Here is a 16,680-nt window from a genome sequence, read left to right on the forward strand (position 1 = left end):
TGTACTTCTCTTGCATCTTTCTTTATCCCTCTTGCCTCTTTCTATACCTCTGTTGTTTCTTTCTGGGCTTCTATTACTTCTTCTGCTTCCCTCTTGCCTCTTTCTGCACCACTCTTCCCTCTTTCTGCACATCGCTTGCTGCTTTATGCACCTCTCTTGCCTCTTTCTGCAGTTCTCTTGCCTCTTTCTGCACCTCTGTTGCTTCTCTTTGCACTTCTCTTATCTCTTTCTGCACCTATCTTGCCTCTTGCTGTACCAATCGTACCTCTTTCTGTACTTCTCTCGCCCCTTTCTGCACCTCTGATGCTTCTTTCTGCACTTCTCCTGCTTCTTTCTGCACCTCTCTTGCTTCTTTCTGCAGCCCTCTTCCCTCTTTATGCACCCCTCTTCCTTCTTTCTGTACCTCTGCTGTGTGTTTCTGCACCTCTCTTGCCTCTTTCTGGACTACTCTTGCCTGTTTCTGCACCTCTCTTGCTGCTTTATGCACCTCTCTTGCCTCTTTCTGCAGTTCTCTTGCCTCTTTCTGCACCTCTGTTGTTTCTCTTTGCATTTCTCTTATCTCTTTCTGCACCTATCTTGCCTCTTGCTGTACCAATCGTACCTCTTTCTGCACTTCTCCTGCTTCTTTCTGCACCTCTGATGCTTCTTTCTGCAGCCCTCTTCCCTCTTTATGCACCCCTCTTCCTTCTTTCTGTACCTCTGCTGTGTGTTTCTGCACCTCTCATGCCTTTTTCTGCACTTCTCTTGCCTCTTTCTGCACCTCTCTTGCCTTTTTCAGCAGTTCTCTTGCTTTCTGCACCTCTGTTGCTTCTTTTTGCACTTCTCTCGCCTCTTTTTACACCCCTCTCTTGCCTCTTTCTGCACCTGTCTTGCCTTTTTCTGCAGTTCTCTTGCCTCTTTCTGCACCTCTCTTGCTTCTTTCTGTAGTACTCTTGCCTCTTTCTACACCTCTTCTGCTTATTTCTGCACTTCTCTTGCCTCTTTTAGTACCTCTTCTGCTTCTTTCTGCACTTCTCTTGCCTCTTTTTGTACACATGTGCCTCTTGCTGTACATCTGTTGCTTCTTTTTGCACTACTCTTGCTTTTTCTTAACCTCTGTTGCAAATTTCTATATACCTCTTTCCTCTTTATGCACCCCTCTTCCTTCTTTCTGCACCTCTCTTGCCTCTGTATGCACCGCTGTTCTCTCTTTCTGCACATCTTTTGCCTGTTTCTGCAACTCTCTTGGCTCTTTCTGCAGACCTCTTGCCTCCTTCTGCACCTTGGTTGCTTCTTTCTACACTTCTCTTGCCTCTTTCTGCTCCCCTCAAGCCTCTTTCTGCACACCTGTTGATTTTTTTTACATTTCACTTGTCTCTTTCTGCACTTCTCTTGCTTCTTTCTATACTTCTCTCGCCTCTTTCTGAACTCAAATGGGAAGTGCAAGCTGTCCAGTTTAAAGGTCGGTGTGCTCTTGTGACTGAGGTATGTGTTTACTTGTATATGTATTCAAACATGTGTTATGCATCTGAAGATGGTAGCGTAAAAAGCGGGTGGCTTCTCCTATATGTGGTTAATATTCTCAGTTCTGCTCTGTCATTAAGTTGCACAGGCAGACATGTCTTCTGTATATAGGTGTTATAGATCCCCTCAAATATTCTATTGAATAACCATGTGCCCTGTATTATGAGCAAAAAGAAATGCATACACCTTTTTGTACATACATTTACAGAGTATGCTGTTTGAAACACAGGTATTCAAGAATTTGTATGTTTATTTTTATGTAACATGTCACTAGGTTAAAGCAGAGACACACGCATGCATACCTTCACAAACCTGGTGAGACTTACAACAGTGATATGGTTAGGATTGCTGTTTTACATTTGGTAGGCCCACCATTCTGAGCAGTCGATGAATAGTGAACCTTCGTGACAAAAGTGAGGATTATTAAATCTTGGGAGAAGGATTAGTGATTAGGCTACCTTGGGTGAGTCTGTGGTAATGTACAGTTGAAACATGCCTCTTTCTGCACCTCTGTTGCTTCTTTCTGTACTTCTCTTGCTTCTTTTGCATTTTCTTCCTCTTTCAGGACTTCTGTTGCCTCTTTCTGCATTTTTTGCCTCTTTCTGCATCTTTCTTCTTCTTTCTGAACCTCTCCTGCATCTTCCTGCACTTCTCTTGTTTCTTTGTGTGCCTTTCTTCCTCTATCTGTACATGTCCTACCTATGTAGGTATAGTTAGAAATTAGCATTTAAAAAAACCTTAGAAATTCACTGAAAAAAAACTCTGGTTTCAGGGATGCTATAGTTAATGTTAGCATTAAAAAACTTTAGCAATTCACTGAAAAAACTCTGGTTTCAGGGATGATATAGTTAATGTTAGCATTAAAAAACTTTAGCAATTCACTGAAAAAACTGAGGTTTTATGGACGTTATAGTTAGGAATTAGCATTGAAAAAAACCTTAGATATTCACTGAAAAAGCCACAGGTTTCAGGGACGTTATAGTTAGGCTGAGATTTCACTCATACAAAACCAAAGAAATTAACTCTCACCCCCAGAATGCACTGCTAATGACGTCACATATTACATCACTCATGACATGGTTAGTGACATCATGACATCAGTGACATCCCCCGTGGTCCCCAACATGAGGGCAAGTCTGGGGGATGTGGTCCCCGGGGCCGAAAATGCCCCTGGAGTGGGGCCACTCGGCCCCCTCCCTGGAAAAAATTAGAAATGTATATGCCAAGTCCCAGGGGATGGGTTCCTATGAGGGCGGCATGGCCCCCCTTGCCTTTCAAAAAAGATATATAGAAAGGCCCAGCCCCGGGGGATGGGGTCCCCGCAGCTCAAAATGGTCTGGATAAGGGTGTTGCGCAGGCCCCCTACTCATTTTATTTTTAAAAAGAAAAAAAAAGGTTTGGCCATTCCCTGTGGATTGAGTCAGCGGGGCTATATCAGTCTCATGAGGGGGCCACGCCACCCCCTCCTAAATGTTTTGTTTCAGAAATAGAGGGCAGACCTCAGGGGATGGGGTCCCTGGGGCCAAAATCAGCCTTTCTAAGTGGGGGGCATTAAATACTTTTTTTTGTCTCATGGCAGGAGTCGCAACCCTGTCATGGCTCTCACCCCCCCTCCCCCCCATGTTGTAAATTAAGGCAGAATGTGATTAAGCATTTACTGAAAACATTAATGCTTTCCCTTGCGATCATGTTTTCTTCGTTATGTTGACTGAAGTTCGGACTCCTTTTTGTATTGACATGCTGCCACGTGTTCGTCACGAGGAGAGTCCGACCTCTGTGTTAGTTGCTCTTGTAATCTGCCTAGTAACAGTTTATAAATAGCTCTCTTGTCCATCTGGCGCATGCCCAGACTTGACCACATCTGTTATAATTAGCTTTGCTTGACCATGTGTTTTCGCGGGCCCAAAGAGTATGTTAGCTCCGCCCATGTATTGATTCAGTATCGAGAATGACCATAAATGGTAATGTTCTTCGGCCTTACGTTGTATCCACCCACTATGAGCCCCTCTGTTGTGTATAAAAGGGGACTGTGTACGAATGTTCTTTGTGCTACTCCATGCAATACTGAAGAGTGTTGTGTGGATTGTAGGACCACCCTTAAGGGTTAATAAACGTTGTCTTTGTACTTTGCAGTTTCCGTGCCAACTTCCTTATAGATTCCGTTACAGGAGAGCGAACCCTTGTTCTTGCGGGCCTAGCTGGGGCCTGTATTCATCAATTGGCGCCCAACGTGGGGCTCATCGGCGACTCGGATGCTCGAAGGACTGGTCGCGACGAAGGTGAGGAGTTTGGCCGGGGACGTGATCACTGCCAGCGGCGTCTTAGCCCTGGCATCCCGAGGTTTTTCTTCCTTCCCTTCCGAGCTGACCGTCTGGGTGGCGCCGGTCATCGACTGAGACCTCTTCTGTCGGTCCTGCCGTGAGAGCCGTTTGGGCGATTGTGGAGCTTGGCAGTTGGAACCTGGACTCTTGATTGGTAAGAACCGTTGTACGGTACTTGCTCCGAGTTTTGAAGCCTGGGTTGGCTATTTGAGTTTTGATTGATGATGACTAGTCATATTTTGAATTTGTCTTTGTGAAAATATATGCGTTGCAACACATATAGGCAGGTAATGTGGAGAAATTTCTCCAGGAGCTGTGTAAACTTTGAACGGCGCAACGATTAAGTGCCATTTTTCCTTATAATATTGCATATTTTGCACTATTTCTGAGCATGCCTGCTTTCAGCGCACTCCGTAAGTGGTGCTGCTGTTTTGGTAACCGGTTGAACCTCGAGGAATCTGCTCCAGCTCCCCCAGAGGGGACTCCTAATAGGGATATGTATGTGAAGCATGGTCTTTCTTCCATAATGTACAGCACGCTATGGAGGAAATACACGAGGAAGGATCCTGAGTTGCGATGGCCTTTGTATGGATCGTTTGATATACGTAAGATTGAGTATGTGGAACAGTGTATGTGTAAGCGACGTGCTCGTCAGGATATGTTTGAGTGTGTGCGATTATGGGTGAAGGAAGTGCGTGAGCGAGAGAAACGTGAGAAAGCGCTGTTTGATAAAGAGCAACGGAAGAATGATCATGTGCGAGCACAGGAAGCGAAGCGTCGGGAGGACAAAGAGCAAACGGACAGACAAGAGAAAGAGCGTAGGCTACAGGTTTCGGGTCAATATGTTGTTCGCCAGCCACTTTATCCTGTCCTTAATAATCCTGATGATGATTTTTATTTGCTAGATCGCTCTCCGCCCCCTTATGTTGGCGCATCTGCTCCACGGCCGCAAGATTCTGACCCGGTTTCGGGTAAGGTAGACACACGGTCCATGCTGTCGGCCGAGCAAATGGCTGAGCTTCGGACACTTTCCTTCCGTGCGCTTAAAGGCAAGGTATCTATGGAGGACTTATTTCAGACTTGGGGGCAGTGGCAGGAGAGAGATAAAGTGTATTTCCTGGGTCATTTCGCGGAGGAAGTGATTACTGCTTTCCGAAAATATTCTCATGTTCTTGAGCCTGACGAAGTGTCTTCGGACGCTAGAGCAATACGTAACGGTGCTTTTTCTCCCTCTAAGGCTCCTGAGGCGGCTCGGCGGCTGTTCGCCTTGCGGGACGAGGTGCTGGCCCTTCGAGAGAAAGCACGTCAACAAACGGAGGAGGAGAAGCAGTCGGATTCGTCTGCAGCAGGGGGCCACCCATCCGCCTCCCAGTCAGATAAGGATGACATAGTGCATGCTAAACCAATGCGAGAGGCGGCGCCTTTGTATGTTCCTCCTAAGGGAGCAGGGACTAGCTCGGATATTAACTCCGCCGATGCAAGGGGATATTTCGTATATAATTGGGTTTACACTCCATGGCATAGGGCCGATGTTATGGCACTAAAGAATGCGTTGCCTGACCCCCGCAAGAATCCAGCGGCCTTCTATGAAGAAGTCGAGGGGGCCTTGAATTCTTGCATTATGACCTTAGCGGATATAGACCTGTTCTTTGGCCTTATCCTACCGCCGGATACGTGGCGCTCTGTCCGAAAGGTAGATGATGCGGTTGCCTTCAAGGCCCGGTGGTCTGACCTTGAGGATGAGGATAGGGAACGGAAGCCCGCACAGAAACCACCCCAGAATATTTTAGATCTCCCTGCGGCTATTGTGGCTAAGTTGAAGACGATTATCCCCCCTAAAAAGATTGACTGGAATATGTTAACTGCAGGTAAGCAGAAAGTTGATGAGTCAGTTGCGGACTTCTTTACGCGCTTTGAGGAGACGTTTCATGATTTTAGTGGCCAGTCGCTTACTGACGACACGGGCCGCCACCTTTTCGCGGACAAATATGTGGCTAATCTGCTACCGGCAGTTGCGGCCCGGTTAAAAGCGAGTGAAAGTTCTTGGTCCTCCGCGACACCGACGGCCCTTCTGACTATCGCTCAGTATTATGAGCGTCAGGAGCACGAGGCGCAGGGCCAGGAGGAGAAGAAATCGAAAGATCTCAAAACCAAGGTGATGTTAGCACAAGTATATGGCCCGCCCCGACGGGGTAATAATAATAGAGGAAGGGGCGGATCTTATGGTCCCCCTTCGGGCCGATCTGATTTGAATAGGAACCAGTGTGCGTACTGCAAGCAGTTGGGCCATTGGGCCAGGGATTGCCCAGCGTTGCGTGCTTCGCGTTAGGGGCACACTCCGGGTGGCCCGAGAGGTAGAGGGGGCTTCTCGAACTTTAGAGGGAATTCTAACGATAATGTCCGTTTCGATACTGCCGGGCGGCACCGAGATGGCTCAAATGTTTTTGATCGCCAGCACCAGTATCATGTATCGGACATCGATCAATCGGGATATCATGATTCTCAGCATGCATAGGAATGCGTTGGATGGGGGTCCGAATCAGTTGAGGTGCCGGTCGATCAGACGGGTCCTTATGTATCGGCTGAGGTTTTAGGTTCTACTGATCAGTTCCTAGTGGATACAGGAGCGACACGTAGTGCATTGTCTAGGTACTTGGTTCCGGGGGCTCCCCCATCCGGCTCAATAGTTACATCGGTAGGGTTTGACGGTACACTCTCCCGAAGCCCTCTTTCACAGCCCCTTGCATTTAAAGTTGATTGTTTTTCTGCGCCCTGTCCGTTTCTGCTTGCTCCATATACACCGGATAACATTATGGGCCTTGATATGTTAAAGTACTTTAGGGCTACAATCCGCTGCTCCCCTGAGGGTGTGAGGGTGATCTTGAATGACAACTACCCCCGGTTTGGGAGGATGTGTACGATATCAGAGGATGCATTGTTGGCTACCCTCCCCCGAGCTTTATGGGCGACTTCGGACACAGATGTGGGACAAATGGTGATTCCTCCGGTCCACATTAGTGTCCAGGAGGGGGCGGTGCTACCACGCCTCCCGCAGTATCGTATTTCCCAGGAGGGCGAGGAGGCTCTCATACAGATTGTGCAAGACTTGATAGCAGTAGGGGTGGTGGAAGAAGTTCCCTATAATATCTGTAACAGTCCGATTCTCCCAATTTTGAAAAAGGACACGGATGCAAAGGTCTATCGGTTCATAATTGATTTGAGGGAGGTAAACAAGATCGTGATACCTCAGTACCCGGTGGTTTCCGATATCACGACATTGCTTACCTTGGTCCCGCCTACGGCGACCATGTTTTCAGTGATTGATTTGAAGAATGCCTTCTTTTCCATTCCCATTCACCCTGATAGCCGATTTCTTTTTGGGTTCACATTAAATATTAGATCTTATCGTTTTTGTAGAATTCCCCAAGGCTATACAGAAAGCCCTAGTATTTACAGTCAGGCTTTGAAACGACAGTTGGATTCCTTTGTTTTACTCGAGGGGGTCGCCCTCATTCAATATGTCGATGACATCCTGTTGGCGGCTGACACCCTGGAGTTGTGTGAGAAAAGCACGTTATCCTTACTTTCCTTTTTAGCATCCCACAATCACAAGGTCTCTAGGAAGAAATTGCAATTCTGTAGACCAAAGGTGACTTATTTAGGTCACCTTTTGTCTAAGGAGGGGCGTGCACTCACACCAGATCGTATCCAAGTAATTTTGGACACACCGAGACCATCCACGCAGAAGGATGTGCGTGCATTTTTGGGTCTTGTTTCTTTTTGTAGACAGTGGATATTGGGGTTTTCACACATAGTTAAGCCATTACTAGCTCTTTTGACAAAAGACACGCCCATTCCGATCCCCTGGTCAGATGAGTGTGATGCTGCGTTTCAGCAATTGAGACAGGCCCTTTGTTCAGCACCAGTGTTAGGGACCCCTGATTATGCAAAACCCTTTTCGTTGTATGTGCATGAGAAAGATGGATGTGCATTGTCAGTCTTAGTACAGATGCACGGCGACAAGCAGCGCACTTGTGCATACTTTTCGGCTGTGCTTGATCCTGTCGCCCGAGCATTACCAGGGTGTTTTCGCTCGGTAGCGGCGACAGCTGTGTCAATACGCCAAAGTGAAGGAATTGTGTTGTCCCATAAATTGTTGGTGTTAGTTCCCCATGCTGTGGATGCCCTGCTTAATCAAACAAAGACGCAGCATTTGACCAGTGCCCGTTTAACGGGATATGAGCTGACGCTTTTGGCTCCTCATATTACGTTGAAAAGGTGCGTGACATTAAACCCGGCCACATTGTTGCCATACCCCGAGACCCAGCCTGAGGCGCAGAAAGCGCATGATTGTATTCTTGTGACTGAGGAACAAACAAAGGGTCGTATTGATCTCCAGGATACGCCCTTTTCAGAGGTAGATGGAGAGTTGTGGGTAGACGGATCATGCCTGAAGCTACCAGATGGTACGACTTCAGCAGCGTATGCAATTACCACATTACACACGATAGTGGAGACAGCACGCATACTACAGAAATCAGCTCAAGCAGCGGAACTGATAGCCTTAACACGAGCATGTGAGCTCAGTACAGGATTGTGTGTGAATGTTTACACAGATAGCCGCTATGCCTTCGGAGTAGCGCACGATTTCGGCCTACTCTGGAAGGAGAGAGGGTTCTTAACGTCACATGGGGTACAGATAATGCATGGGGAGTTAGTCCACAATCTCTTAACCGCATTGACATACCCGAAGAAAATTGCCATTGTTAAGTGTAGTGCCCATAGGAAAGTAGTTGATAAAGTTGGAGAAGGGAATGCGTTAGCAGACCGAGTAGCACGGGAGACTGCGATGCAGCCCGGCGCTACTGCCATGTATGTAGTAAAGTCACAGGTGGAAAGATGGCGTGATGCGAAGGAAGAAGTGCGAGAAATACAGAGGACCGCTTCTGACAAAGAGCGGGAACGATGGGCTAGCGAAGGGGAACTGGATGATGAGGGTTGCTGGAGAAATAAGCAGATGGATAGATGGAAATTACCCACGGCCTTTGTACAACCTATGGTTCAGATGGCACATGGGCTAGCACATGTTGGAGCTTCCGCAATTGTGAAATTGCTTACCCAAGTCTGGGAGCATCCAGAGATTGCTAGCACAGCAAAGAGGGTGGTGCAGACCTGTATGATCTGCCTGAAGTATAACCCAGGGAAAGGCACTCGAACTCCAGCAGGAGGATTTGCGACGCCCACTGCACCCTTTGAGGTTCTGCAGATGGACTACATCCAGCTTGAGCGCTGTAACAATTTGAAGTATGTTCTAGTAGTGGTCTGCGCCTTCAGTAAATGGGTTGAGGCGTACCCTACGAAAGACAATACTGCAATGACTACAGCGAAGCTATTGCTGAAAGAGTTTTTCTCTCGATACGGCGTCTGTAGACTTCTGTGGAGTGATAATGGGCCTCACTTTGTAGCGGATGTTATAAAATATGTCTTGAAGGGCCTAGGCATCACCCAGAAGTTCCACGCCGTATTCCACCCCCAGTCTGCAGGACTAGTCGAGAAGTATAATGGTACACTGAAGCTTAAGATCGCCAAAATCCAAGCTTCAACATCTTTGACTTGGCCAGACGCCCTGCCACTGGCGTTATTGTCAATTAGGTCGGTGCCACACTCTCGAACTGGCCTTACGCCATATGAAGTTGTATTTGGACGCCCAATGAATATTTGGGGTCCACCAAGGCCTAAGGCTGTGTATGATGTACCTTGTGTAATGATGAGCGATTATCTGGCACAGTTAACGGATAATTTGGTTTCTATTCATCAACAGGTCCGAGAGGCGCTCCCTGATCGGTCTACCGGTGAAGGACATGGTCTCCGGCCTGGAGATCATGTTATGGTGAAGGTTTTCGACAGAACGAACAGTTTGGAGCCGAGATGGGTAGGACCTGAACAAGTTCTCCTTGCAACAAGGACGGCAGTGCGAGTCTCGAACAGGAAGAATTGGATCCATTCCTTGCACTGCCGAAAGGTACCGCCCGGATTGGTGGAGTCTGCCGTGCTGACCGATCAACGAGAAATCCTAGCAGCAGAGACAGGCCGTGCTGCGGAGCCAAACGACACTGAGGAGCTCTTTCCGGACCACGCGACTTCTGGAGGAAGGCGATATCATCTGCGACCAAGGAAGTGAGGTTTCCAGTACCGGGACATACTGTCAGAACGGCCCTTGGGTTAGTGAAACGGAGAGCCGATGAGGTAAGGGGGGGGGATCAGCCCTGCATTAGTGTAGCGACACCCGTCTTGGCCCGCTGGTGAAGAAATCAACCGCTGCCCAAGGGGAAGAGTTCTGACAGACTTTTTAGTTTCAGGAAGATATCAGGGTATTGTTTCTTTTGACATGGAGAAGAAGAAAATCCTTTGTGCGTTGGGGTTCATGCTAACAGTAGCTATTGTTGGGATAACCACATGGTTTGTGGAGGAGGCAACTCCTGCTCGAAAGACACTTGTGTTGACGACTCCAGTGCCTGCGGAGCACTACTTTTATACATTGCCATATCAAGAGTTGAAGCTTCGACAATCCTATTTGAATAACACTTTCATTCAGATGCTGCATCACACCCACGTTGCTACGAATGCTACGAACTGTTGGATATGTGGGATGATGCCAGCCCATCAGAAGAAAGGAGGAACGCCATTCATACCACTTCCTTTCTCTCATAATGGCTCTTGTAGAGCATGGTACACTTTGCTGTTTGCCACTCGGAAACCGACAGTGGGACGATTACTTTTTAGACTTAACAGAGAATGCCATCAAGACAAGAATGGGTATCCACAAGCGAATGGGACAATTTGGGAATGGGAAGAGTACCGACCGGACAATGAATCCATCCCCTATATCTTCACGAACACAAGAGACACTGTGGGGAAGGACAAATTCGTAATCCAAGTAGCACAAGCTCAAGCGGATTTGTGTGTCCAGAGTGTGGGTTTTATCCCTGTTGGTGTCAGTGATTGCATAACCGTATTAAACATCGACGGGTTAAATAACAGTACCTTCCTAGCGTCCCATAATACCTATTTTGTATGTGGAAATAAAGGTTATTACCGTTTGCCGGCAGGGTGGTCCGGGGTATGCTATGTATCATTCCTATTACCTCCTGTATTCTTAGCACCTGCGTCATATCATAAGGATTTGAAACTGTTGAATAATGTGACTGTAAATAGATATAAACGTACTCTATCAATTGATGATGTGGATCAGACCGATACCAGCTTGCAACAGTATATTGATTTTAACTTAGGATTGTTCTTCTTTGTTGGAGCTGCTTTGAACAGTAGGAAGATCCGAAGATTGACAAGAGTGGTAGAAGCTGTGACAAATCAGACTGCTGCCGCTCTTGGGAATCTTACGGAAGAATTACAAATAACTAGGATTGTTGCATTGCAGAATCGTATGGTACTAGATGTAATGTTAGCTGATCGAGGTGGAGCCTGTAAAATTATTGGAAGTAGCTGCTGTGTGTTCATCCCTGATCATACGCCATCCGTCTATAACGCCATTAACAAGCTGCATAAAATAGCAGCTGAAATCCACACAGAAAACGGCACTTGGTCCTTTTCCGGATGGTTTTGGGCGTTGGTTACTGCCTGGGGATGGAAGGTCTTAACTGGTCTCTGCATTATTATAGCAGTTCTGTTCCTTTTCTGTATGTGTATTCAATGTGGACCATTGTGCTGTTCCGTATGCATTTCATTCTGCATTCCAGATAAGAAAGCTATTGCCGATGTTGCTCGCCAGAAGGGTCTAGCTAAAGAGGTTAAGGGAATGATGATAATTGATATATATGATGATTATTCTTGGAAGCCGGATGTCTTCAGTAAATGCTGAAAGGGTCGTCTGTTGTAAATTAAGGCAGAATGTGATTAAGCATTTACTGAAAACATTAATGCTTTCCCTTGCGATCATGTTTTCTTCGTTATGTTGACTGAAGTTCGGACTCCATTTTGTATTGACATGCTGCCACGTGTTCGTCACGAGGAGAGTCCGACCTCTGTGTTAGTTGCTCTTGTAATCTGCCTAGTAACAGTTTATAAATAGCTCTCTTGTCCATCTGGCGCATGCCCAGACTTGACCACATCTGTTATAATTAGCTTTGCTTGACCATGTGTTTTCGCGGGCCCAAAGAGTATGTTAGCTCCGCCCATGTATTGATTCAGTATCGAGAATGACCATAAATGGTAATGTTCTTCGGCCTTACGTTGTATCCACCCACTATGAGCCCCTCTGTTGTGTATAAAAGGGGACTGTGTACGAATGTTCTTTGTGCTACTCCATGCAATACTGAAGAGTGTTGTGTGGATTGTAGGACCACCCTTAAGGGTTAATAAACGTTGTCTTTGTACTTTGCAGTTTCCGTGCCAACTTCCTTATAGATTCCGTTACAGGAGAGCGAACCCTTGTTCTTGCGGGCCTAGCTGGGGCCTCTATTCATCACCCATGTATTGTTGTGATGGATTGGTGGATCCACCTTAAATAAATAATTAAATAGTACACAATTCAGAAGGTAGTGTTGCAGTTGTGAACTTTTTTATAGAGCTAGTGAGACTGAAGTTAATAATCACATTCAAATTGATAGAGTTAGAAATAATATAAATAAATCCAAATTAAAAGTTAAACTTGAAAAGTAAAATGTGCTGTAGTACATTGAATTTGTGCTTTTGTTTTGCAGATTTGCGACAGGTTCGTAAATCCAGAAAATATTTATGAAAACTGAGGGGGATATTCTCAAGAACGTGTGATAATCATTGCAAAATTAGCTTGATGCAATTTTGCACATCGCAGTCTATCACGAGAAAATAACACTGTAGGAAAGTGGTATTCCCAAGCCGGTGGTACCATGTGATAAGCTCACGGTAACGCGTCAAATGTCTGTGATAAAGTCAACGCGACACCGCAAAAATGCGAAACAGCTGCGATGAGGCCAACAGCGATACAAAAATCAGAGAAAAACAGCGACAGCCCTGCAACTCCCACGCGTCATGTGGGAAAATGCACTATAAAAGCAACAAAAAAAAAAGGGAGTAAAAAGGAAACTGGGTAGCACCATGGATGCACCCGGACCTAGTGCAGAGGCTAACGCGAACCCCACAGACCACCAGCAAGGAACCTCATGGTCGGGGAAGTCCAAGGAGAAGAGGAAGAGGCAGACAGGGTGCAGTCCGCAGGAAAACAAGATCAGTGCCACAGAGGTGACAGAACACTACCATCCACTGAACGTCGATATGACAAACATGAATGCGGTCGGAGTGTCTAGGAGGTCTATGGAGGAGGACAAGAGACGCTGGCATGTTGTGAAAAGCCAAACCACACACAAAACTGCTGCCAACAGGAAGGCAGCAACCGTGACAGGAGGTGGGAGTCCTGCGGCACAGGAGGAGCTGGAGGAAATGGAGGCCACAGTCATCAGGATGGAGATAGTGCAAGGAGTTGGGAATCCGGACACAGCTGGATAGGACCTGACACAACATCAACAGGGTGAGTAACAACCAGGGCCTAGGGGGACGGAGCGAGATGGGCACAATGGCACACATGCACAATGATTTGTATCACACTGCACACCCACAATGACCCTGGATCATGTCCCTGATCCCCGTGGCACACTGCAGCACACACACATAGCAAAACCATCACATCTGACGACAATGTGGCACAAAGTGCACCATCGACACTGCAGAACAGAGGACACAACTGGGTCTGCCCATGTGCAGAAACAGGCCAATCACATATAACATAGCAGGATACTGTGAGATGGAAATGCACATGTACAACCATACATTCGTCATGTAGACCAAATGTCCACTGTCCCGCATCTCATATACAGCACCTCCTAAACAGTCACAATGTACATTGTCATACAGTCTGCATGTAAACTAGAACAATGCGCCAACATATATGTCAACACAATGTCAACATGCATCTCCCCTTCACATTGCAGAGGGACAAACCACACCTACAGCAGAGCAGACTAGACCACTCATCAGTGATGCTGTAGAGGACCACCACACCTTCAACACCAATGCCCTACAACAGCCCATGGACATCTTAGGCAACCCACCCCCAGGAGCAGGACAGCCAAGCTACATAGAGGAGACCCCAGCCCCTGCACAGACCACACAGCAGTAAGCACCCGCCACCACAGCTGGCTCCCAACACTTCACCTAGGCATACATTGCACTTCAATGCCAGGTGTCAGAATGCCAAAAGGAGGTGGCTGAACAGGTGCGGGTGGGGTCAGAGCTCATGGAAGCCAAAGTAGATCACCTACGTGGGTGTTCAAGTCCCATCAGGGACCACAGTCACCCCACAAAGGAGACCCACACCGTGACAGATGCACATGCATTTGCACATTTCCTGCAATGAACCACTCCCAGAGCCCTGGAATCATAATTCACAGCCCACACTGGCCCGCCTTACGATGGCCCAGTCCACTCCTCTTACGTACTGAGTCGCTAACGACAAAGCTACATTTCCAAGGTCTTACCCGCTGCCAGCGGTGACATGGTTGCGTCTGCTGTACACAGCACAATGTCATGTCGTAGGCCCTGGGGCCCTCATGCATACATCATGACCACACGGACACACGTAGATAGTTTGTGGAACTGGCTATGGGCACGTACGCCCGGCCCCTTTATTGGCAGGGTCACATGTACAGTGAAGCCTGTGCTGGATGGGTGTAGGGTGAGTGTAAGCCAGCCCGCATGGAGTGGTTGGTGCTGGCAACAACTTGAACAGTGAACACCATTAAAACGGAAACAGAAAACACCAGCATTACAGAGACAACTGCGGAGCATCATGGTGGTAGCCGGAGCAAGTACAAAGGTCACCCAATCGGCAAACAGAAGTGTCTGTGAGTTTCAGTGCAGAGAAGGATGGGGCACTAGAGCTGAGCATGCTCATGTGAAGAAAATGTAGGGTGTGTTACACATGCATAATCTTCCTCATCATTGTTCCAGAGCTCACCACAGCACACAACTACTTCAGAAATAATCCAAAAGTCATGGAGCACTGAGTCAGTGGCACCTGGAGTGCTGAGCAGGGTATCAGGCAGATGATGGCATCCACGACAGGTGTGAGCAACTACGTTAGTCTGCCAGTACAGCTGTTTCGACTCTGGCAGTTGGCATTTGGAGGTGGTTTTGGCGGTGGTGGCATGTGCCTCCTGCGGTGATGTGACGCCCAGGCCGGTTAGCACTCGATTTGATGTGTGAGCCCTGGTGGACCACAGTTGAGGGTGGAGGTAGAGGACAGCGCAGAGCCACAGACACATGGCTTTGATGAACCCATGGCCATCATCTCAGAGGCCATCCAATATCTCACCGGACAGAGTCCCTGACTTGAACTGCACAGAGTTAGTGGCCCTGGATGCACTGCAGCTGGCACAGGCACACCACCATGGGGCAGTGACTTGCGGTGCAGTGAGATGGGCCACGCGAGATGAGCGGGTCCTCATTGATGTCTGAGGTGAATGTGGCGGAGGGTTCTAGGGGACAGGGAAGGTGTACTCCAGGGTATGATGCAGAGGGTAGAAGCCATCTAGAAGCGGCAAACTGAGTAGTGGAATGCTACAGCCTCGTTTTCGCCCAAAAATCAGTATCACTGACATGATGATGAAGACAACCCCCAGTCCATAGACACAGTCGCCACCAAAGTTCAACCAGAAAGTGTCCATGGTTGTCGGGGAACAGACTTAGTGACATTGTAGCTGAAGCGGTATGCAGTCAACTGTGAGGCCAGTTCAATGATATCAAAGCTGCCATAAATAAATCAAGACTGAGTTCCCAATGTGTGACCTACTCAACCATAGTGTAGGCTCGAGGCAGCAGTCAGCAGGGGCCCACAGCCACTTGTCATTGGCTCGCGATGCACAGAGTTAGTGACACCAGAGCAGTTGTTGGCAGTGTTCGATCACCTCTGTAACGAGGATCCTTTTTTCCTCTGGACTGAACCACATCTTCCTCTTACTCCTCTCCATGGGTTCAATGATATGAACTCTGCCATAAATAAATCAAGACTGAGTTCCCAACTGTGTGACCTACTCGACCGCAGTGTAGGCCGAAGGCAGTAGTCGGCAAGGGACCACAGACAGGTGACGTGCGGATGCTATGCACAGAGTTGGTGGCACCACATCAAAGGGAGTACAGTGTTATGAACTCTGCCATAAAGTGTGTACTCTGCCATTGCGTAATCAAGATTCAGTCCCAAATATGTGACCCACTTAACCACAGTGTGAGCCGAGGGCAGTAGTCCACGAGGGCTCACAGACACCTGTGGTTAGAATGCCATATACACAGACTTGGTGGCATCATATCAAAGGGAGTATAGTGACATCAAATCAGCCATAAATATGTACTCTGCCACTGTGTAATCAAGACTCAGTTCCAAATGTGTGACCTACTTGTCCACTGTGTATGCCGGTGGAGTACGTCAACGACAAAGGAGGACTGCAGGCCTTGTTCTAGGAGGCCGTGATGGTCTGAGAAGGCTGCCAAGGTCATGGGCCTCGGGCTTGGAGGTTGCATCGGCACATGGTGGGCTCTCCTTGACACACGCCGGTGTCGGCAGGTAAGCAGTGAGGCCTGGCTGTGCAGGGGCGGGCAAGACAGGTTCAGGGACCAGCGGCCCAGGGTACAGCAGGCACACAGGATCGCAGGCAACTCCGCTCACGACAAAAGGGGTCAGCCTCGTGGCAAGGTGAGAGGCGCTGCCCTGGCAGAGATGTTGGGCATTCCGGAGGAGAACCCCACCCAGGGCTCTGTGCTTTTAATTTAGACCCCTACCCAGGCCCGGCGTATGCAGGGCCAGCCC

The 16,680-nt window shown here is 47.9% G+C and overlaps 1 protein-coding gene across 1 annotated transcript in view; it reads right to left on the reverse strand.

Moving 5' to 3' along the window:
- The window catches only part of LOC146796880 (extracellular calcium-sensing receptor-like), a 115,125-nt gene that overhangs the window by 43,964 nt on the left and 54,481 nt on the right, over positions 1 to 16,680 (reverse strand). The window lies entirely within an intron of this gene.

This window comes from Triturus cristatus, chromosome 10, assembly GCF_964204655.1.
Source record: "Triturus cristatus chromosome 10, aTriCri1.1, whole genome shotgun sequence".
NCBI classification, from domain to species: domain Eukaryota; kingdom Metazoa; phylum Chordata; class Amphibia; order Caudata; family Salamandridae; genus Triturus; species Triturus cristatus.